The sequence below is a fragment of the Ammospiza caudacuta genome, chromosome 29 (assembly GCF_027887145.1).
Source record: "Ammospiza caudacuta isolate bAmmCau1 chromosome 29, bAmmCau1.pri, whole genome shotgun sequence".
In the NCBI taxonomy this organism is placed as follows: domain Eukaryota; kingdom Metazoa; phylum Chordata; class Aves; order Passeriformes; family Passerellidae; genus Ammospiza; species Ammospiza caudacuta.
This window is the reverse complement of record NC_080621.1, coordinates 5,637,469-5,659,527: the sequence shown is the minus strand read 5'-3', so window position 1 is coordinate 5,659,527 and position 22,059 is coordinate 5,637,469. Positions and strand designations below refer to the sequence as shown.

The 22,059-nt window shown below is 51.7% G+C and overlaps 1 long non-coding RNA gene and 1 pseudogene across 1 annotated transcript; one reads left to right on the top strand and one right to left on the bottom strand.

The window, feature by feature from the left end:
• LOC131569230 (zinc finger protein 850-like) overlaps positions 1-22,059 on the bottom strand; it is a 337,185-nt pseudogene that overhangs the window by 133,909 nt on the left and 181,217 nt on the right.
• LOC131569112 (uncharacterized) lies at positions 19,383-20,920 on the top strand. The gene is made up of 5 exons (XR_009275767.1): positions 19,383-19,474; positions 20,029-20,064; positions 20,189-20,227; positions 20,614-20,682; positions 20,774-20,920. It is a non-coding gene; the product is annotated as an uncharacterized LOC131569112 (long non-coding RNA).

Below are 22,059 nucleotides of genomic sequence, written 5' to 3'. Positions count from 1 at the left end.
GGTCCCCTGAGCACGGTGGCCCTGGGACACCCTGGTGGCTGTCACTCACTCCTGGGCCCCTTGTCACCAGCTGAACAAGCTCCCATCCTGCCCTGCTGGGGGGTGACATTCGGCTGGGACACCACAATGGTGGCATGGGGGATGTGGTGGCAGGAACTGCATTGGGCAGTGCCATGGCTGAGATGAAGGTGCTGGTGGCACTGTGGTGGCACTGATGCTGTCCCAGTTCATTTCCCCATTCATGTTCATGTCCTTCCATGTCACCATCCATGGTTGTGTCCCCCTATGTCCCTGTCCATGGCCATTTCCAACCCAGGTCCCCACCAAAGGCTGTGTCCCCACACGTGCCCATCCAAGCACGTTCAATGTCTTGATTTTTACCCCAATTTCAGGGCTTTCAAAGGGATGAACAGAAACCTTTGTGTTTGAAGGCCAAAACAAAAGGATTTATGTGTCCCTGCCAGAAGAGCATCCACGTGCTTGGGCAGGTGGGAAGAACCTTTTTTGGAGGGGTTTCTACCCAACTGTCTCCAAAATCATGGGTTTCGCCCCAATCCGACCTGATTTGGTTGTGGAAGATGCCTGTGGGGCAGAGAGAATTAAAATGATGGATTTATGTTGGAGAAGACCTCCAAGGCCATCCAGTGTTACTTGATACCACCAAAAGACGCAAAAAGTGAGATTTTTCTGGGGTCAGAAGTCAACAAATCTGCTCGATGTCACTGTAAGACACAAAACAACACGAGCGCACATACCACTGTTGTCAAGGTGAAAAAAGGAAAGTTTATTTTCTGACTCCAACATTTATAGTTTTCCAAAAGTGACAGTGGATCAGAGGGTGAAAGTCCCACCTCTCCAATGACTCTGGACAAACCAACAGTCCATCAAATTTCTCCTCCTCCATCAAGGAACGCAAAACAATAAGTTATTTACAGGAAGTGTGTGAGAAAGTTTGCTACAAGAATGTAAACATCAGAAGGCTTAGAAAATCTTAAAAATCAGGGCGACAGCTCTCCACAATGGATTTCTGATGCTGGTCTGTGGATGTGTCCAGGTGCTCATGGGGAGCCAGGAGCCAGCCAGGTCTCTTCCTAACACAGATCACTGGCACCAGAGGTCAGCAGGGCTCTGCCCACCGGGGTCACTGGGGATCATCCAGTGCTGATCCTCCAATAAGGGATAGAGCTGTGGAGCTGGAGCAGCACACAAAGCTCTTCCTGCCCTGGGGGCACTCCCACAGCTTCCCTCAGTGCTGGCTGCGTTGGTGCTGGGTCAAGGCTGACCTCTGGGAGAAGCTCTTCCCACACTGGGGACACTCATAGGGCCTCTCCCTTCTGTGGATGTGCTGGTGGGCAGTCAGGTGGGAGCTCGTCCTGAAGCTCTTCCCACACTCCCCACACCTGTAGGGCTGTTCCCCCATGTGGCTCTGCTGGTGGGCAGTCACTTCATAGCTGGTCTTGAAGCTCTTCCCACACTGGGGACACTTGTAGGGCCTCTCTCCAGTGTGGATGAGCCAGTGTCTGATGAGGGTGGAGTTCACCCTGAAGCCCTTCCTACAGTTGGGGCAGCGGAAGGGCCTCTCCACTGTGTTGAATGCGCTGGTGCTGGAGGAGATTGGAGGTGGTCTTAAACCTCTTCCTGCATTTATCACACTCGTACGGCCTCTCCCCTGTGTGAATCTTCTGGTGGCAGATCAGGCTGGAGTTGCAGGCAAAGCTCTTCCCACACTCCCCACACTCGTAGGGTCGTTCCTTTGTGTGGCTGCTCTAGTGGATAATCAGGCTGGACCTCAAACTGAAGCTCTTCCCACACCTGGAACACTCATAGGGCTTCTCCCCAGAGTGAATGAGCTGGTGCCTGAGGAGGCTGTGCTTGTGCCTGAATCCCTTCCCGCAGTGGGGGCAGTGGAAGGGCCTCTCCTCGGTGTGAGTGCACTGGTGCAGGAGGAGGCTGGAGCTACTCTGAAAGCTCTTGCTGCATTTGTCACACTCATAGGGCTTTTCCCCTGTGTGGCTCCTCTGGTGGAAAATCAGGCTGGATCTGGCTCTGAAGCTCTTCCCACACTCAGGACATCCGTAAGGCCGCTCCCCCGGGTGGACGTGCTAGTGGTAGATCAGGCTGGAGTTGTGGCTGAAGCTCTTCCCACACTGCCCACACTCACAGGGCCATTCCCCAGTGTGGATTCTATAATGGTACGTCAGGTGGCATCTCTTTGCTGAAGCTCTTCCCACATTCTGAGCACCTGTGGGGCTTCTCCCCATCCTGAAGCTGCTCAGGGACCCCCAGCTCCGAGCTCCGGCCGCCTACTGGCACAGGGTGGATCTTTCCTCCTCAGATCCCCGTGATCCACGTTTGCAGCCCCTCCTTGTGTGGGATCTCCGGGGCTTTTCCTCCCCTTTGGGTTCCTGTGCCCTGGAGCTGCTCAAAACAGCCTCTGCCAAGAGGTTCTGCCGTGGGGATTTGTCCTCCCTGGTCTCCATCCTCAGCTCCTTCCCTGGGGGAGGAAGGACAAGGAGAGGATGGGATTTGCCTCTGTGCCACAGGGAAGGGGAAGGAGAAGGAGATCCCCCCAGTGCATCCCTGGCTGGACAGCATCAGCAGTGGGGCTGTCCTGCAGCCGGGACCGTGCTGGGCTGGGAGATGGAGCAGGAGAGAGGGGGAAAGGGGCACTGACTTCCTCCTCACCTGCCTGGGGGTCCTGGGGCCATCTTCCTCATTCTCGCAGACTCCTCCTCCACCTGGCCAAGGTTTGGGAATGAGAAGTCCTGGTTTGGGGAGCAAAACAAGTGCTGAGCGTGTTGGGTTTGATGGTCCCGGTGCCCAAGGGCAGCTGGAGAAGCCAGCGCCCCTTTCAGGCTCGGGGGGCCCGGACCCCGCTCATCCCCAGCCTCTCGCACCCCTGCCGGGGGTCCCTCTGCACCGGGATCGCCCCTCTCCGGGGCTCTCCCCGCTCCGGGGCTCCCGCGTTCCCCCCGGCTCTCCCGGGGATCCCCAGAGCCGGGATCGCCCCCTCCCTGCCGGTACCGGGCCAGCGCCCCGTGGGATCCCCCGAGATCCCTGCAGGGCCATTTCCGGCTCGGCTTTGGGCTCCTGCACGATCCAAACATCCCCGCCCCGCCAAAAAACCCTCCCGGAGACCCTCCCGCCATGGGCTGGGGGCGACTCCCCCCTCCCCGCTCACCTGCGGGCTCCGGAGGGGCGGAACCGGGGCAGCCGCGGCCCGAGCGGGGGAACCGCGTGGGGTTGGTGCTGCGGCTGCTCCTCCGCTGCTCCTCTTCCTCTGCTTCCCGCTCCTCTCTTTCCCTTTCCCTTTCCTTTTCCTCCTCTTCTGTCCCTCCTCTCCCTCCCGCTCCTGCTCCGCTCCCAGCCCGCCCGGGCAGTGCCAGCACCCAAAAGCAGCCGCGCTCTGCCCTGGGGGAGGTTCCAAAGCGGCCCCGGCCCGCGCGGCGGGAGCGATGGTGAAAGCAGCGGGCAGGAACTGGGAGCGCTCTCCCTGCCGGTGCCGCTCTTACTGGGAACGCTGGGAACGATGGTGAGAGCAGCGGGCAGGAACTTGGAGCGCTCTCCCTGCCGATGCCGCTCTTACTGGGAGCGCTGGGAGGAAACTGGGAGCAAACAGCGCCCGGAGGCGGCTGCAGCCGGCGGGGGGCGGAGTAGGGGGCGTGGTTATGCTAATCTAGGAGCGATCGCGAGCTGGGATTGGTGGGCGGGAGCAGCGCGAGGTTTGCACGGTCACGTGAGGGCCGGGCGGGGCCTGAGCGATGGCGGCAGCGTCCGGTGAGAGGGGACAGGGAGCGGGAATGGGGACAGGGAAAGGGAATGGGGAATGGGAATGGGGAATGGGAATGGGGACCGGGAATGGGAATGGGGACCGGGAATGGGAATGGGGACAGGGAATGGGAATGGGAATGGGAATGGGGACCGGGAATGGGAATGGGGACGGGGAATGGGAATGGGAATGGGGACCGGGAATGGGAATGGGAATGGGGACCAGGAATGGGAATGGAGACAGTGACCGGGAATAGGGGGAGGGAATGGGTACAGGGACCGGGAATGGGGACATGGCCGGGGACCTGGAATGGACTGGAAATACGGTACAGGGAGAGGAATGGGGTCCAGACTGGGCAGAGACCAGGACGTGAACGAGATAGGGGGGGACATGGGAACGGGCTGGGTGAATGGGAGTGACAGTGGGAATGGGGCAGCCGCTCCAGGGGACACCAGGAAGCGGGACAGGGGCACACGGGGGCAGTTCCAGGGCAGGGGCTCCTTGATCAGCTGCCCCAGAACCTCCACCGGGGTCTCCCAGCGCAGCCGGAGCTGCTCAGCCTGGAGTGCTCAAAGCCCTGAGCAATCCCCAAGTCCTTCCCAGGAACCCTCAGCTCCCTCGGACCCAGCATCCCCCACATCCCCTGGAACAGCCCCCCATGTCCCCATCCTTCTCTTAGTTCAACATCTTTGTTTTTACCCAGGTTTTGGGTGTTTGGAAAGGATGAAGGGATCTGAAAAGAAAATCCAGGCCACGGAGAGCCAGGAGGATGTGGAGCCCCAGCCAGGTGTCTTCCCAACAGGGATCACCGGCACCACGGATCACCGGGGCTCTGCCCACCGGGGTCACTGGGGGTCATCCAGCGCGGATCCTCCCGTGGGGATGGAGCTGGAGCAGCGCACGGAGCTCTGCCCACACTGGGGGCACTCCCAGGGCTTCCCTCAGTGCTGGCTGTGTTGGTGCTGGGTCAGGGCTGACCTCTGGGAGAAGCTCTTCCCACACTGGGGACACTCTTAGGGGCTGTGACATCCCCTGGAGCAGCAGGGCTGGGGAGGGGAGGGGAGGGAAGGGGAGGGGAGGGGAGGGGAAAGGGGAGGAAGGGAAAGGGAAGGAAAATAGAATGAAGGCTTCATGGCTTGACATAAGGACTGGGACAAATCACCCAGCAAATGCCATCATGGGCAAAACAGGTTCAAAATTAGAGACATTAGCTGAATTTGTTTCTATCCAGATCAGGATAGTGAGAAGTAAAATAAAGCTTCACAAACACCTTCTGCCCATCCCTCCCTCCTTCCCACCTCTGCCTCCTCCCCCAGCGGTGCAGGCAGACAGGCCCTGGGGGCTCTGCTCAGTTCACCACCTGTTGTTTCTCCTGCTGCTCGGGAAGAGGAGTTGTTCCCCTCCTGTGCCCCTCCTGGGGACACTTCTCCATGAACTTCTCCAGGGTGAGTTCATCTCAGGGACAGCAGTTCTTCACAAATTGCTGCAGCGTGCCTCACTCTCCCATGGGCTCACATGGAAGGACCCTGCTCCAGCATGGGCTCCTCTCTCCATGGGTTTGCAGGCCCCTGCCTGGTCCCTGCTCCAGCACAGGCTTCTCATGGGGTCACAGCCCCTGCTCAGGCACCCCCTGCTCCAGCACGGGCCCCTCCAGGTGCTGCAGGTGCATCTCTGCTCTCCGGGCCCTCCATGGGCTGCAGGGGCCCAGCTGCCTCCCCAGGGGCTGCCCCAGGGAATCTCAGGGCAATCAGCTCCAGCCCCTGGAGCAGCTCCTGCCCCTCCTGCTGCCCATCCTGCCCTGGGCTGTGCGGAGTTGTTCCTCTCAGTGTTCTCACCCTGCTCTTCCCTGCTCACACTGACACCTACACCATCACCCATTTCCTAAAATCTCTCACCCCAAAGGTGTCACCACCATTTCCAGCTGGCCCAGCCTTGGCCAGTGGCTGCTCCATCCTGGAGCCGGCTGGAATTGACTGTGGGACACAGAGGAGCAGCTGCTTCCAGCAGCCTCTCACAGAAGGCACTCCTAGAGCTCCCCTTACCAAAACCTGGCCATGCAAACAAAGTATAGCATGGCAGGATTTTTATTACCATTATTAATTCTTCTTCTTGCTATTGTGACTATTATTGCTATTAACATTAAGCTATTATTTTTATTACTACTAATATTTTTTAGTATTTTTGACTCTATAAATAGTGGCTATAGTAGAACTCAAAACAAAAGTTCTTCATTGCAAGTAGAAGTTATAATTCTGTCAGCCTCTTGCCCTGTCCTGTGTCATTGCTGTGTGTGAAGCTGCTGCTGCCCGGGCTCCCTATTTCCCTGGTTTGGGAAATTCCATGGCATTGCTCACATGTCAGAAAGAGAGGGCTCATTCCAATCAAATGGATTGCCTGAGCTCTTCTAGTCCCAGTGCTGGAAGCTTGTTTTCTAACGTTGTTGGCTTTCTCCGCTTCTGTCAACATTTGTGATTTTATAATAAAATGTTCTGGGATGTGATTTTGCAAGATTCTCTAATCAGATTTCAGCTAAGCTCTTGGATTCCTGGATGGTGTTGTCAGAGCTGAAGGCAGCAGTTTGGGTGGGAAGCCTTCAGTGGGAGCTGGGGTTGCCTCAGCAGTAGCTGGTTGTGCCCATGTGTGAAAAACGCCTGTCCTGGTTTAGGGCAAATTTGTTAAAGAATCAGCAAAGGAGGGCCCCTCCAGAAAGCAAACCCACACGGCCCCTCCCGCCCAACTGGTTTGGGAAGAATTCCTCAGAGAGAAGTGGAAAGAACCTGTTTATTTGACAGGCACAGCACCCCCAGCACACAAAATGAACAATACCAGCTGACACCGCTCTGAGAAAGATGGCAAAATCAGAAAGTCTCTTTCGGGGCTGGTTGCTCTGTTCTCAGTCCCTCCAGCGCTGGGGCAGCTGCTGCAGCCAAACGGTGCAAACCCTCGGTGTTCCCAGGTCCCAGTCCAGAGCAGGTTCAAGATGGTCACAGAAACAGGAGAGGAGAAACAGTCCAGGAAGGAATTTGGACTGTTTAGCTAAACTAGCTAATGAGCAGAAGCCAAAGCGAGAGCAGAGAGACAGCAAGCAAAGCAGAGAAGCCAAAAGCAAAAAACAAAAAGCGAAAGCAGCACTTTGTACTGCCTGTCTCTGTGTCCCTGATAAGAGAAACCCAAACAAAACTTTCACTCCTCAGAGCCAGTCTTAAAGGCACAGAACAGATGAATGGGGATACAAGCATCATAACATCACCCCAGGACAACGCCAATCACTTGTTTTTAAAATTTTTAAAAGTTTAATAGTAATAAAATGGTTAAAAAGAATAGTGACACAATTAGAGTAATAAAAATTTGGACAAATTGAATTAGGACAATATGAGATAATAAAAGCAAAGAGTTACAGACGTCCGAAATTAATTCAGCATTGCTTTCTAACACAACACATATAACATTCATTTTAATATTTGCAAAAAGCCAATCATAAAATACATGCATTTTTCACAATTCCCACTCTTATTCTTTGTAAATCATTTGGCTTGAGCAATATTTCTTATCTATTTGTATCTTCTGGACTTTGCTGGCAAAATAAAACGGGATTACGCAAGGAAGAAATACAAAAACAGTTGTAACACAAAATGAAAGATCTTAATTTCTTCTAATACATTACCTCACCAGCTAGATTTTAACATTGTTTTCTAATTTTTGGACTGGTACCTGGGTTATTATATGCATATATATTTTTCTTTGATTTCTTTTGCTTTTGCTAGAATGACTTTTCTGTGGTCATCAATTTTCAACAATCTGATATATTGAACTTTCCACAAACACCCCCTTCTTTGGCCAATAAATAGTCTAAAGCGAACCTATTTTGATACCCTACAAATTTTATTTGGCTTAGCTGACTTAATATTAACTCTAATGCTTGAGCAGCCTTATTTGCTACCATTTCTGTAACTGCTTGGAGTCTTGTAATATGATTCAACAGATAATTTGGAGTCAATACAGAGTTAGATTGCTGTGCTAGTTTTACCTTTTTGTTTATTATTTGGGGTTTTTTTCCAAATCTTGAACCGTATCTTCAGGATTAAATTTAAAACAAATCCGTCTCTCTCCTTTTGGACATTCAGTTCTAAATCTATTACCACTTTTTCTTAAATTTCTTGTAATCCAATAATTTACTCTGTTTTGCCTACAGGTTCCTAATTTGGATGGGTTATAACAGTGGCTGTTGACATAGGTGTCTGTAATAAAAGAGGAACTTCGGTTTCTTTCTATGTGATGCTTTCTGTAGCATTTGTGACACAATCTTGCTCGTATCCCAAAAGGGAAAAGACAACAGATGAGTGCCAGAAACAGGAATAACTGAGGTCCAGTATGGCTTATACTCCCACCTCCCATGCCTGTGAGGTTGCAACCCACAGCAGGTGTATTTGATCTTCTTGGTGGCGAGATACAGAGGCCAATCTGGTCTTGCCCTCTATTTTCTTGTCACTTTCTCTTAACTAATTTCTAGGCAAATTGTTTTTGACACTCTTTAACTGTGGTCTCTTACTGTTCCTCAGGTATCTCTCATTCAACAGGCACTAATAATTCCCATCCACAAAACCAAGTCAGTACTTTAACACTTTTTGCAATAAGAGCATAAATTTTGTGAACTACAATACTAATTACTCTCACAATTTTTACTTATAACCCAGCTAGCATGTCTAGTATTGGAATTAATCAAATAAAGTTTACTAATGGAAATGGTAATTCCCCTTCTCCCCTGTACAATTCTCAGGCTAAGGTCAGAATACAAAAACAGTCTTGATCCTTCTATCTGAAGTATTCCTCCCCCAAGGAGATGTTTTATTCAGGTAGTGCTCAAAACTAGTGATATAAGCGTTTTCTTATTTCTTAATTCAGTGTTATTCTTTGTACATTTCTTGGATCATTTGGGTTTTCTCAAACTATTACCACTCAGTCCCCATTGGAAAGTCAGTTAGGTATCACACGGTTTAAATGTGATAGTCCATTCCTCAAGTTTCTTCACAAGTCCTTTGATTCTGCTGGCATGAATTCACTCTCTTTCCGTGATTTTGATTGTTGCTTCAGTAGTGCCTGGAAAGGACTTCTTAATAGCATAGTAATAAAAGAAAGATAATACTGCATTAACTTTTACTATTCGCTTTCCTTCTAAACTTTCTGGGTTTAGCTAAAAGCTTTCTCTACAGCAGCCTCTTCTTCAGGAAAAAAGCCTTCTCGTTAACGGCTAACAAAACACACAAAAGAAAAAAAAAAGTTCTTACTTAAGAAAACAAACCACTTTGTGAGGTTTGTAGAGTCATCAATCTCTGCTTTGATTTTATCTTTGAGTGCTAGTCCCCCTCCCCCTCTCTTCACAGCCCTGCTATCAGTGCTGTTCTTGGCCCTTCCCCCGGTGCGGCCCCTTGGCTGCAGGGCCGGAGCCGGGGAGAGCAGCCCCGGGCATGGGGACCCTGGGGGCTGCCCTGGGTCTCTTTTGCCCTCTCTCTCTCTCTCTCTCTCTTCTTCTCTCTCTCGGCCCTCTTACCGGGCCCACGCTGCCATCCTGGGCTCGGGACCCCGACAGTCTGGGAGCCCCCCGGCAGCTCTGCCCCGGAGCCAGCCCGCTCCTGCCCGGCAAACCATCCTCTGCTACCAAATTGTGAAAAACGCCAATCCCTTGTTTTTAAAATTTTTAAAAGTTTAATAGTAATAAAATGGTTAAAAAGAATAGTGACACAATTAGAGTAATAACAATTTGGACAAATTGAATTAGGACAATATGAGATAATAAAAGCAAAGAGTTACAGACGTCCGGGTACCTTTTTCTGGGCAGCGCGAGCCCGAAAAAGGACACCCGTTAACAAAGGACTAACCCTTAAGAACAATAGCCTGTTACATATTCATACACTTCATACATGATGCATAAATTCCATTCAAACACAGGATTCTGTCTGGTCAGTGTCAACTTCTTCCCTCTAATCCTAACCGTGCCCTCGAGGCGGGAAGAAGTTTGTTTCTTCTGATAAGAAGGCAATAAACTCTTTTTCTCTGAAAGACTTCGGGGTTGTCCTGTGGCTGCTATCTCGCTGCAAGTCCTTTCTTTAAAAAAAGTATCTCACATAGCATAGTTTCTATTTTAACAATTTTTATAACCTAAAACTATATTTAACACAGTACTTGAGAAAATTAATTCAGCATTGCTTTCTAACACAACACATATAACATTCATTTTAATATTTGCAAAAAGCCAATCATAAAATACATGCATTTTTCACACCATGTGAGCAGGGACACCAGAGATGCCATACCCGGGATGTTGTGCCCATGTGAGCAGACACACCAGAGATGCCGTGACCGGGATGTCGTGCCCATGTGAGCAGAGATAGCAGAGATGCCATGACCAGAATGTTGTTCCTGGCTGGAACCCTCAGTGCCCGGCTGGAGGGAGCTGCGCTGGAGCCGCAGGCTGTGCCGGGGGTGGGCAGGGGCCGCAGCCCCGGGCAGGGGCCGGCCATGGACACTGGCCCGGGGCCGGGCAGGAGCTCGGGGCCCGCTCCCAGCGGGGCCGTGCGGGAGCCGGAGCAGCGAGAGAGCCCGGGCCGAGCATCAGCCCCGGGGCGGGCACGGCTGGGAGGGGGCCCGGCCTGGGGGTCCCGCCGAGCCCCCCTTGTCCGGAGCCACGGCTGCGGCAGCACCGGAGGCAGCACCGGGAGCTTTGGGGCGAGGAGGAGCCGCGGGCGGGCGTTCCAAGGGCTCCTTCGGGCGGGATTTTGTCCCGGTGCGGGGCAATGCCCGGGCCTGGGCGGGCTGGGGCCGCTGCCGAGCGCCGCTGCCTTTGCCCGGAGGCCCCGGGCACAGCTCTCTGCTCGGGACTGGGAGAAACCACGTTCACGCACCTGTGAAAATTCAAAGAGTTTAATAAAGTACAAGAGGAGACAAGGAGCATCGAGCAAAGGTTATTACGGCCGGGTGCATCTTGGCACTGAACCAAGACCACCCTGTTATCTTCGGGATATCCCTTAAATACCTTTTCCTTCCATCAGCCTGTTGCATATTCATGGACCCTCATGCATAGTAAACTTTTTTCCCAAACTAGTTTCCATATTCCAAGAACTGTTACCATGCCTCTTCCTCGGTTCCACCTTTTTAGAGCATGCACATGCCTTGGTTGTGGTTTTGGTCCTTTTTTATCATCATCTTCAGTTTTGGCCACGACCCACACTGCCTTCAGACAGTGAGTGCTGATGGCTGGCACATCTGTACCAGGTGTCTTCATCTCATGTTCATTGGATGTTATCCCATCCAAGCAGGCATTTTAACACAAGCATACTTATATCAGCTATTTCACTATTATGTCTAAGCTTATAATTAACAACAGAAATAAAAACTGTATCTTTATAACAAATGTTGTAGTGCATTTTATACTTTGTAATACTTGGAAGTAGTTTTGTTTTGTATCCCCATATTTTTCCCAAATGATTTATTCCAGACTGTACCCCCCTCCCTTTACCTGTGTAAACCCTTCCCCTTGCTGAGATCATCCCCAAATCCCCACCCTGGCTCTCTATCAATCACTCAGCATCCCATCCCCTCCATCTAGAAGCTTCGCTCCAGGATGTCGAGTGATTAGCCAGCGGCCGGGGGTCAGCGCCCCAAGCCTTGCCCCATATGCTGTCCTAAATATCTATCGACCAGTACCCATCCCTTAAGGTCACTTATTGGTCAGTAAAATGTTATCTCCTTTCAGTTTCCACCTCCCTTTAAATGTAACCTTGGCACATCTCCCGGGGCTCTCAGCAGGAGCCCCCTGAGGTGCAGGGGCTCCTTTGGGACTCCTAGAATAAAACCTTGGATTAACCCCTGCTAAGAGCCGGCCCTTTATCTCCTACCGATGTCTCTGGTGTCTCTCCTGCGGCAAAGGTGCCCAGCCCAGGTGCCCTCAGCACCCTCGGGGCACAGAGAGCGTCTCCCCGCTGTCGGCCATGTTGGGGCTGCCTCCGGTGTCTGCCAACTCGGGACTGGCCGGGGATCCTGAGAGGCTCCCAGAGAGACACAGACAGTGCTGCTGGTGGCAGCACCAGGAAGCTGCCGGGCTTGGGCTTTCCTTGCCAGCAAATTGCTGCACTTGGGCTGTGGTGGCATAGGGAAATGTCCACATCTGGGCATGGGCGGTGCCATCAAACACCAGGTCTGGGTGGTGACAGTCTTGGCACCAGGAAATTGCTGCCTTTTGTCTTCTTTTTCCAAAAAATTGCTGCACTTGGGCTGTGTTGGAATAAGAAATGTCCAGACTGGGGTACGGGCAGTGGCAGCAAACACCAGATCTTGGCATTGCCAATGTCGGAAGCGGAAATTGCCAGATTTTGTCTTTCTTTACCAGAAAATTGCTGGACTTGGCTCTGCTGGAACAAGGGAATTTCCAGATCTGGGCACTGGTGGTGGCAGCAAACACCAGATCTGGGCAGTGCCAGACCCAGTAATGTTGGAAATGAATTTGTAGAGAATTTTTAAGGCTTGACAGAAGGGTTCTACAGTATGTATGCAAGTGTCGTGATCTGTCCTTACGAACGGGTTTCGTGATGGTTTGTGGGTTGATCTCAGAGTGCAAAAAACACTGACACGGTAGAGGGGGTTGCAGTGATAATCAAAACAAATGTACCATTATTGAATAACCACAACAAAATGCGTTGGGGAGGAAGTGGGGAAAAGGGAAAAAGAGGGAGGAAGAGAAAGGAAGGTATAGAGCTACCAAACGTAGAAACAGTGAAGTTCTTCAATGTCTAGCCAATGGAGTTCACCAGGTCACGTCCGGGAAGATCTCAGGGTTGCAGTTCATCTGAACTCTATTATACTCTTTTTTTTTTGATGGGGGAAGGGGTAAAACTTGAAACCAAATCAAAGGTAGTCTATTGTATTTTTTGGGGGAAAAATGGTATTTAGAGAAGGTCCACACACAGTCCATGTTCTCAGCAGTGGGCAAGAGCCATTGTCTTCTTGGTCCACTGCTCGCACCTGCAACATCCATCTTGCTTTGGTCAGCTTGCCTCCCCCACACACCTCCCCAAGGTTGGGGGCCTCAGTCCCAGTCCTTGGAAATAGTGGGGGGGGGGGTCTTTTCACGTAGGGATTTTATGTCTCGGTCTTTGATGGAGAGGCTTCTTACATCTCAGTCTGTCTGTCACGGCAGTTGTAAGACAAGTGAGGGGTCTTCTGTGGGGGACCACCCAACACTCAGGAGAAGTCCAGCCAGGCCGAGAGGTGGGACAACTTCCAAGGCTATTGTTGCACAAAGGCAAGGTGCCCCCTTCTTCCTTTCATTGGGTTCAGTGTAGCATACAGCAAACACACCTGTGAACAATAGCTTAGCAATACCGGGAGCTGTGCTCAGGTCTCGGGGCCCTTGGCATGTAACTTTCTCCAACAGGGCCAGAAACTTCAGACAAGGGTCTTTTCTTCCGTGGTCCCCAGTGATAAATGTGAGGCAGATGAGAGAAACTTCGGACAGAGTCTTACACCTGGATTACATGGACGATGTAGTAATCTGTGCTTCCATCAACACTTATTAGACACAGCACTTTCCAAGACTGTTACAGCTGTCGAAAGTGCGGGGTTTCCGATAGCTCAGGACAAAATCCAGCTATCAAGCCCATGGAAGTACCTCGGGTTTTTAATCACACGAAGGACCATTGTGCCTCAAACCTCAAGCACTCCCAGACATTAAGAGGCATGCAACAGCTGTGTGGCGTCACCACGTGGATCTGACCTCTCCTGGGCCTCACCACAGAAGAACTGGCACCGCTCTTGGACCTTCTACGAGGAGATGGCGACCTGACTTCCCCACGCTGGTTAACGCCAGAAGCCTGTGAGGCTTTGGAGAGAGTCGCCAACGCCATCAAACACCACCAGGCACATCGGACAGACCGGTCCCTTCCCCTCAGCCTCAGTATTTTTGGTAAGTGCCCACACTTCCATGCATTGCTCTTTCAGTGGGATGATACTGCAAAAAACCCACTCATCATCATCAAGTGGCTTTTTCTGCCGCACCAACCACATAAAACAGTCACCACCCCACCAGAACTTGTAGCCAAACTTATTATTAAAGGCCAACATCGCCTCCAGACCCTCGCAGCTTGTGATCCGGTGTGCATTTATGTCCCTTATACTTTGGAACAATTGGATTCTCTATTACAAACAAATGAACATCCGCAAATTTCATTAGACAGCTATCCCAGAAAAGTTTCAATTCATTATCCTAAACACAGACTTTTTAAAGATTCACTGCATTTGGCCCCAAAATCATATAAAAGTAAAACTCCACTCAAAAACGCTATCACCAAGTTCACTGACGATTCAGACAAATCTCACAAGTCAGTGTTTACCTTGAGGGACCCTGACACTCAGAAGGAGGAGTCTGATATCCGGGTTGTTGAAGGCTCCCCCCTGACTGCAGAACTTGCTGCAGCTGTGAGGACATTTCAAACATTCCAACAACCCTTCAAATTAGTCACAGATTCTACATTTATCACTGGGATAGCAGAGCAGGCAGAACGTGCCCTGCTCAAGAAAGTCCAAAATAAAAAATTATACAGCTTGCTCTCTAAATTAATTTGGTTCATCTCCCACAGAGAGCAACCTTATCACATCCTGCATGTCCGGTTGCACACAGAGCTGCCAAGATACATCACTGAGGGCAACCGGAGAGCAGACTAATTAGCAATGGCAGCAAGTGCCACTCACATTTCCCCCACTGCACCACACGTCTTTCAACAGGCTCGTCTAAGCCATGCAATCTTCCATAAGAAGGCTCCAGCTTTAGTATGTCAATTTAAGATTTCCAGAGACCAAGCCAAGGCAATTGTCTCCACCTGCCCCAATCCCTCGTCCTCCCAACCATAGGGACAAAACAAAGAAAATTACAGTGACAACTAACTTGACCATTCATGTTTCTATCAGTGCTCGAACAGTTGATAACTGACTCACTTGAGGACCTGATGGCCACTCCCAGGACACCCCAAAATACCTTAACAGCTGCTGCCACTGTCATTGTGCTCCTGTGCATCCAAACAGCGGTTGGATGGGTCGTGCCACAACCACCAGAAAACGTATGGGTCACACTGGCGAAATCTCTCAAGCAAGATAACTTTTCCATGGCCATGGGATGTGCAAAAGACCCACTGTCTACATGTAAGGTGGGAATCCCCCTGTCACCAAATGAATATCCCTATGCAGGTAAGAAGCCCACCCTGATAGACACCTGGGACGAGTGGATGGGTAAGTGGATCTTACCACATGCACCACAGGAGCCCAAAGAACTAGACCTACCAGGCTCCTCAAAGTGACTTATTCTGTAAACTTTTTCTATGAGCAACCCCAACAAAATTTGCATGAGAAATCCAAACCACAGATGATAGTGAGAAAAGATATATCACCAAATGATAAGAGATACAATGTCGTTGACTGGTACAATTATACTGCTGAAACATTATCTAAGTCCTCTCCCTTTCCCAGAGTGCTTCCCAAGGGAGTGTTTCTCATCTGTGAGGATGGGGTGTGGGCAGGGATCCCCTCAAAGATCAAAGGGGACCCCTGCAGCCTTGGTCAGCTTACTACCCTCACCCCAAACACTACCCAAATTAAAAACTGGAAACGAGAAACTCAATTGGCATGCCAGAAAAGATCATACTGAGACGAAGTAGAGATCCATTCTGAATTAGGTGAAGTGCCTAGAAGAGGTGAGAGGTCTGTGAAGCCAAAGCTGAAGAAAAGGCCGCATTCCAGAGACAGCAAGGAGACAGAGAAAGAAAAACAGAAATTACCGCAAGGTCGATCTGCCCCAGACCTAAGAATTCCTCTGATAAAGAAGAACTAGTGCTAAATGTCACGCGAAATGAATATGTATGAACTTATTGTGAAACTGTATGCATATGCATTTGAGAAGGAGATAAAAGGCGACCTGAGGTCTTCAGAGGTACGCTTGCCTATTGGGGAAGCTTGCGTCCGGTGCGCGCTGTAATAAAGCATACCAGACTTTACAACTTTTATGAAGTTGTGAAGTTTCTTCTTTTCTCCGCAAAACAATACTCCCAATTCAATCAAAATTGTGATGACCAAATTTATAATTGGGGCAAGACAAAGAGGGTCGCTGTTTCCATCTTTCTACCATGGGTTGCAGCTGCAAAGGCCCTCGGTGAGCTTTCTCACCTGGAGTGCTGGCTTAGTAAGCAGACCAACGCTACGTCCCCTGCCTTATCAGAACTTCTAGTGGACAAGGAAACCACCAGACATGCCACCCTTCAGAACAGAGTGGCCATCGCCTTCCTGCCGCTCTCCCATGGCCATGGTTGTGGACATGATTTCAAAGGGCTTTGTTGTTTTAACCTGCCATCGAAAAGCACATTGATCCAGGCCAACATCAAACAAATGCAAGAGCAAATGAAGTCTCTTCTTACTGAAAATAAAGTTGTGGACATGATGGACAAAATGATCATGCAGTGGGGCGTTCCTGTGTGGGTGGCCCCCATTCTTAACAGTTTATTGTGGGTCCTTCTCATAGTTGTTATCGTTTCAGCAGCACTGATGTGTTTTAAGAAAAGAATTGACAAAACACTGGGAAATGTTTATTTAATAAATAAAAAAGGGGGAGATGTGGGAGACAGCCATGGAGAAGAGGAACCTGGAATGGCATGGGAGGACAGCACTGTTTTAAGTTAAGGTGAGAGACTGCCACAATTCCCAATGGTTCTTTGCTTGTTAATGTTAATGTGCTGTTGTCAATCGACTGCTGTTCATCCCCCAGTTCCAGAAAGTTCTGTACTCCCCATTCCTCCATTGGCTTTCCCTGAGAGACCCCTCCCACTCTGCTCCCCCATTGGTGCGTCCCGTGTCACCCCACCTTAACTCCACCCCTGGCTCCCTTCCCCACTGGATAATTTGTACCCTGACCCCTCCTGCCTTCCTCCAGTTATATACCCTGGCCCCAGCCCTGCTCCTGGCTCTTCGCCTCTGGTTCCCTTCAGCAGAGGTTGTATTCGTGCTTGCTCCTGTTTCCCTCTTCACCCTCACTTCACCTGGACCCTTGGATTTTCCCTTAGTAAACCCAGCTGGATCTGTTGTGCGAGGAGTCCTCTCGTCCCTCTGGTGAGGCTTTGATTGCACCATCCAGGCTCAGGGTCTGCTGGGCTGGGGGAGTTGTCAAGGCAGCCCCAAGTGGAGGTGCTTTTGGTGCTGCAGGCACCTGACAGCACCTGCCTGGGGAAGCTGCTCTGGCCACCCGCAGCAACCAATTCTTTTTCCCAAACAGCAGCTCCCAGCGTCCTCCTCCGAAGCCCAGAGAGAGAGGGAGCAGCTGCCCTCAGCCCTGTCCTTTACCGCATCCCCATTCTCATGGAATGTCCCCCCTTGGAGAGAAACTCCCAGAGAAGAGAAGTGCGACCAGATCCCCTCCTCCCCTGAGCTTGATCACTTCTTTTGTTTCTTAAGGACCCAGTCCATCAGAGCAGTGGTATTGCACTGACAGCTGGGACACCAGCAGGGGATCACCCCACACTGCCCAGTGTGTGCCAGGCTCAACAAGATCTGTTTCTCCCCTGATTCCACCAGGCCTCTTCCCTGGGCTGTGGTTTTGCTGGATAGTGGGTCAGGACAGAGAGAATCTCCTTCATCCATTCATTCACCATTTAGGACCCTGCAGACACTTCCTCAATTTCTCTCGAAGGTGACCTCAGCCCACCAATGATGTCACAGCTCTTGTCCATCTGGTCAAGAATCTCCCATGAGGACACTCTGGTCTCTCCTCCAAGGGCACAAAGCAGCAAAACCCCCAAGGAAAATCTTCCCCCTTGGGCCCTGCGCCTCCTTGGGTGAGTTCCAGAGCAAACAGTCAGGGCAGTGGCCTGAAATGTTTTTCCACCTGAGTCATAACACTTCTCTGATGGATCCACTTTGTGCCTGAGGAAACAGATGTGTGGAAGCCTTCACTAATGTCCCGGAATGTCAACAGGAATCACAGCCTTGGACAGCTCTCAGGAACCACCTCACTGTGGATTTTCCTTCCTGGAGGCCCAGGATGTCTGAATGTCCTCCTGGTGCCTCAGGGCCTGGGTAAACAGGGCTTGTCAGAGATGCTGGCAGGGCACCAACACCCCTCCTCCTCAGAGGGCACCTCTGTCACCCCAATTAGCTCCGAGTGACTGCCTGGGGACAGGTGCCCACTTCCCCATGTGCCCTGGGATGGGCACATCCTGCTCAGGGCCAGTGCTGGCCTGGGCCCAGAGCCAGGGCCATGACCCAGGTGCTCTGGGAGGGCTCCGAGGCTGCAGGTGTGAACGGATGAGGGGCAGGGCATATTCCCCTCTGGACAGTGCTCTGGGCATGGAGCTTGGTCGGGTTTGGGATCTGCAGGGAAAGGCATATCGAGTTGTGTGGATGTGGGAATTGTCACTCCTGAGCCATTCCCCAGCCCTCAGCCTTGTCTGCAGGTGATCAGCATTGCCCAGTGCTCCCCAGTGTCTGCAGTGCCTGAGATGCCAATCAGCCACCTGATCACATGTCCCTTGTTCCCCTTGTTCTCCCACATGTTGGGTTTGGTGCCGGGCTCAGCTCTGGGGTGTCCCTCAGGAAAAGCTCTGGGAGGGGAGGGGCAGCGGGAGATGGAGGATCTGGCCCTGGGGGCTGTTGGAGGATGGATTGTGTTGGACTGGGGGTTGTCCCCACAGGGTGCCCAGGTGCCTTTGGCTCACTGCCTGTTGGAATCCATAAGGTTAGAGGATTTTTAAGAAATGGTTAAAAAAAGTATGTAGGCCTTAGATTGGAGTTTTGTTAGCATTGCAGAAGAGTTTCCCATGCAAGCAGAAAAGTTTCCCATGCAAGCAGAAAAGTTTCCCAAGCAGTAGACGTGACAAACAACAATAGGCTCTGTAGAATTGGCTTTAGGATGGCAACAAGGTTATTTAATGTATATCTTTAGAGGTTAGCATGAATAGAACTTTGTTCTTTGTCTCTTATGAACCAGTCTTTGTTTTAGCTACGATTACCTATGTTTTATAAGATTGGATAGAATGCTTGTCAATATGTGTTTTCTGTGTGTGATTGGCTGAAATCTAGACTGAGATGATTTTATGTATTTCTGTATCAGCTCTCCCGGAGAGGACTTTTTGGTGTGGATCAGTGAGCTGTCATGTCTCCATTTTGTATTTTGAGACTGATGTGCTGGAAATAAAAGCAAAAATCTCTTCACTGGTCTGGTTACAATGTTATCCATATTTGGATATTTTGCTGCGGCCTAGTGGGTTCCTTTTTTAAGACGTGGGTTCCTGACACAATTGGACTTATATCTACCCTTCCCCCGCAACTGCCTGCCCCCCTTGGCCCCCCCAGGTGCCTGGGCCCTTCCAGGGGCAGCTGCCCCGTGCAGGAAGCTGGAGGGATGCCGGGCAAGGGGGCTGGATCCGTGCCACAGGTGGGGTGGGATGGGCTCTGTGCCAGGGCTGGGCTTGTGGCCAGGGCTGGGGGCTGTGCCAAGCCGGGCTTTGGCCTGGGGGCTGGCAGGGAGGGTGCAGGGAGGAGTCCCAGCAGGGATAAAGGTGCTCCTCACCTGCTGCAGCCTCAGGCAGCGCTGCCCAGAGCCAGAGGAAAATGAAGGTGGCTGTGCTCAGCGTGGCCCTGCTCTTCTCCATCCTGCTGTGCCCCCCGGCACAGGCCAAGGTGAGGCACCAGCCAAACGCTTTCCCCACATCCTGCCCTTTCTGGCCTCTCATCCTACCCTTTTGGTCCCTCCACTGTGTCCCATTCAGGGTCCCCAGGTGCCCTCCCACTGACATTGCTGAGGCCTTTCCTTTCATGTCCCCCCTCAGTTTTTTGCCTTTCTTCCTGGCTACTGCAGAGGGTTCCCCCTGTACAATTCCCTGACTCACCCCCACTCCCACAGCATCTCCCAGTCTCGTTGGTTTTGTCCCCACTTGTCCTCGTCCTCATTCTTCTGTCCCCACCAAGCCCCTCCATTGCACTCCCATGTCCCTACACTTCCATTCCTTTCTCCTCCCCTGTACCTCACAGCCTGCTCCTTCCACACCCCCAGCCCTGTCCCCTGGGCCCTCAATTGACCCCAGATCAGTGTCTTTGGGTCTCCCCCCACCTCAAACAGATCTCCGTGGAGGCCCTGAATGCCCATCCCTCTGCCTGTACCCTGCTCCCTGCACCCGTGTCCCCCCCAGCCCCACAAGGTCCAGTCCAGACCCAGCCTTTGCTCTCCTTTCCAGGCACTCCTGGAAGGAACCCAAGATGATCTCCAAGAGGTGAGTGGGCTGCTGGCATTGGAGGGCATCCCCTCAGGGAATTGGGGGGCAGTGGTGTCCCCCCATCCCTTGCTGGCACTGGGGACATCCCAGTGACCAGCGAGGTCTCCTGGTCTCTCTGCAGTTGGATTTAGACAATGTTGCGGTCCTGGAGACGCCTCTGGTGGGTACCACGAGTTCTGCCGGTGTCAGACCCTTGCGTGGCCACCACAGCCCAGGCCATCCCAGTGTGTCCCAGCACAGCCCAGTGCACCCCTCCTGACAGCCCAGACAATGCCCTGCCCCAGGGCTCCTCCCCAGTGAAGCCTTTGCCCAGGGCCCTGCTGCATTCCCATCCCTGTCACCCCAGGACCCCCTGGATGAGCCAGGACTCAGCCCCTGCCCCAGCCGTGCCTCTTGGCCCAGAGCCCAGTGCTTCTGGGCAGCAGCACAGCAGCTCCTGCACCCCATTGCTGCCACAGCCCCTTCCCCAAGGCCCCCCTGCTCTCCCCTGCCTCCCAGTGCAGCCCAGTGCCCCCAGTGTGTCTCTAACGCTGCCTTTGTCCCCAGCCCCCTGTGGCTGAAGAGCTGCGGGCTCTCCTGCGGCAGAAGCGCCTGGCTGCCTCTCTGGATGCCTAGGTGAGCCGTGCCTGCAGGGACAGGGCTGGGGACAAAGTCCATCCATGGCCCAGTGGGCTCCAGAGGTCACGTTCTGGGCTTTGTCTTTTAGGGTGTGAAGGACCAGTGTGCTTTTTCCTCTCCAGTGGCATGAGGAGATGATCATCCCCGGAGGAACCCCCTGAACCCTTTGAGCCCTGGGCCATTTCCCCTGAATAATCATTCATCAAAAATCAGTAAACCCTTTGTGCAAAGTTTTGCTCTGTGTCCATGTGTGTGTCTGTGGGTCTGGATTTTCTCCTTTCCGGTGGTCCAGGGAAGTCAGGCCAGGTCTGGGCTCTGCTGCCTTGACACAGTCTGCGCTTTCCCCCACACAAATGGTGTGTTGGGAGTTGTGCAGAGTCTAGGGGGTGTGGGTTGACTGGGGGGGTGGGTGTCCAGGTGGTGAGAAAAGTTGTAGGTTGTTATAAGTAAAAAATCTGCCAATTAAAAAAAAAAAAAAAGGTTGCAGTGTGAACCAGTTACACCAGTTGCTGCCAAGGTGGAGTTCTACCTGTTTGTTATTGTAACCACTGGTTGTTTTTGTTAATTGCTCCTTTTGTATCAGTATGGCCCTGCCTAAAGCTAAGTTAATAGCCCTTCTACCCGGACAGTGAAAGGAGGAGACAAGGGGTGGGGGGAAGGGCATCAGAGGGCATGCAAAATAACCTTGAGACCAGCATGCCATGGGAAGCCACCCTACCAAACTTACAGAAAAGACTCCAAAAACAACAAGCCAACACAGAATTAAGAGATCAAAGTTACGTCTGGATGTGAGAAGCAAAGTACTGAGCCTGCGGAGATGCTGAGAACCTTTGTTGCCCCTCGCCCTGAGCAAAGACCTCAGCTGGAACAAAGACCTCGAGACTAGAAAACCCAGAAGTTGTAACATGGGATATATCCCCACTGCTCTTGTGAGGGTAGGACCCTCATTTTTGTCCCTTAGTGGACAAAGCTACACATTCCTCCATTCCTTCTCCTCTGAGTCATCCTGGGATCGATGACAGAGAAGCTGTGGACCCAAGCTGTGGACCCGTCAAGCCTCCCAACCTTAAGCTGGTCACTTATAATAAAGGCATTAAAAGAAGAATAAGTCTCCTGCCCTGTTTATTTCATGGTTCACTGTGAAAGTGGTAGGAATGGCCTGGGTTTAAAAGAAAAATAAAAATTCAAAACAAGCTTTCTTTTAAAACTTTTTCTACCCGTTTCGTGGCTGGTAACCACGTGGCTGGCTCATCCACACAATGGCTGCTCTCCTTTTTATATCCTTGCTGCTGCAACAGGCAGCCCCAGCTCCTCCCAAAGGCTGTATGTTGACCCTTCCTCGCTGTCCATTGGTGTAGACTGCTTTCTTGGAAC